The sequence below is a fragment of the Hemicordylus capensis genome, chromosome 3, assembly GCF_027244095.1.
Source record: "Hemicordylus capensis ecotype Gifberg chromosome 3, rHemCap1.1.pri, whole genome shotgun sequence".
Lineage (NCBI taxonomy): Eukaryota > Metazoa > Chordata > Lepidosauria > Squamata > Cordylidae > Hemicordylus > Hemicordylus capensis.
Window position 1 is genome coordinate 267,496,870 of NC_069659.1, and position 1,961 is coordinate 267,498,830.

Sequence of the window (1,961 nt, forward strand, 5' to 3'; positions counted from 1 at the left end):
CTCAGAGTTAGCTAATTACAGACCTATCTCTAATCTTCCTTGGTTGGGCAAGGTGATTGAGCGAGTGGTTGCTTCTCAGCTCCAGGTGGTCTTGGATGACACAGATTATTTAGATCCTTTCTAGACTGGCTTTCAGATGGGCTATTTGATTGAGACTGCCTTTGTCGTCCTGATGATCTACAACTGGCGATCGACAGAGGGAGTGTGACTCTGCTGATCCTTCTGGATCTCTTGGCAGCTTTCGATACCATAGACTATGGTATCCTGCTGGGTTGCTTGAAGGAGGTGGGATTCGGTGGCACTGTTTTACAGTGGTTCAGTTCCTGCCTCTCTGGCAGATTCCAGATGGTGTCACTTTGAGACTGTTGCTCTGAAAAGCGAGAGCTAAAGTGTTGGGTTCCACAAGGCTCCATACTATCTCCAATGCCTTTTAACATCTACATGAAACTGCTGGGAGAGATCATCAGGAAGTTTGGTCTGGGATGCTATCAATATGCTGATGATACCCAGATCTATTTCTCCATACCAACTTCATCAGGAAATGGCATGACCCCGCTAAATGCCTGCCTGGAGGTGATATTGGGCTGGATGAGGAATAGCAGACTGAAGTTGAATCCAAACAAGGCAGAGGTACTGTCTTGTAGGGGGTTGGGATTCAAGAGATGGTTTAGATCTGCCTGTTCTGGATGGAGTTACACTCCCCCTAAAAGATCAGGTTCGTAGTCTGGGAGTGCTCCTGGCCCCAAATTCTCCCTGGTTTCTCTGGTTGAGGCAGTGGCCAGGAGTGCTTTTCATCAGCTTAGACTGATACGACAGATACGTCCAGTTCTGCAGACAAAAGACCTTAAAACAGTGGTACACATGCTGGTAACCTCTAGGCTTGACTATTGTAATGCACTCTGTGTGGGGCTGTCTTTGTACGTAGTTTGGAAACTACGATTGGTACAGAATGTGGCAGCCAGATTGCTCTCTGGGTTTACCCAAAGGGATCATATAACACTGATGCTAAAAGAACTGCACTGGCTGCCAATATGTTTCTGAACGAAATACAAAGTGCTGGTTATTATCGGTAAAGTCCTTAACGGCTTATGTCCATGGTACTTAAGAGAGTGCTTTCAGTGTCTTGAACCTTGTTGCCTATTAAGATCATCTGGAGAGGTCCAGCTACGGTTGCCACCAACTCGGTTGGTGGCAACTCAGGACCGGGCCTTCTCTGTGGCTGCCCCAGGGCTTTGGAACGCACTCCCTGCTGAAATAAGAGTATCTCCTTCTCTGTGTGTTTTTAGGAGGACCCTGAGGACCTATTTCCCTAGGCCTTCGAGACTAAACTTTTAAATTTTAATGTGTTTTTATCTATTTTATCTTTTTATGAATTTTAATGTGTTATATTAAATTTTATGTTTTAATTTTGTACACTGCCTTGAGTTTTTTATACTAGGTGATATATAAATTCAATCAATCAATCAATCAATCAATCAATAAGAAAAGATGGCTTCCCCCATTCATTGCAAGGATTCAGGCATAATGTAAGAAGAGGTGTATCAGCAAAAGGGCCAAACCACCTCTACATAAAATCACTCGGAATGTTCTGCCTGGTGAACAAGGGAGAGAAGGAAGTAAGGATGAGCTGAAGGTAGGGGAAACTGTCAGCTGTTGCCAAGATAAGAATATGCTGAACTGAGATCCCAGGAAATGCCTTTTATGCTGTTGCTGCAGTTCAAAATCCCTTCCTCTTTCTTCAGTTTATTGCTGTAGTAGCCTGAGCCTGCCATCTAAGCTGGGATATTCAGGATCCTCTAACTCACACATGTCAAACACAAGGCCCGCAGGCTGAATCTGGCCTGCCTGGCCGTTTTATGTGGCCCGGGGTGACTGTGCCGCATCCAGGCGCCTGACCGCGCTGCCTCAGTATCCATTTGCAGGCAGAAGGACCCAGTCCCAGAAAGCTAGGTAGGAGCAGG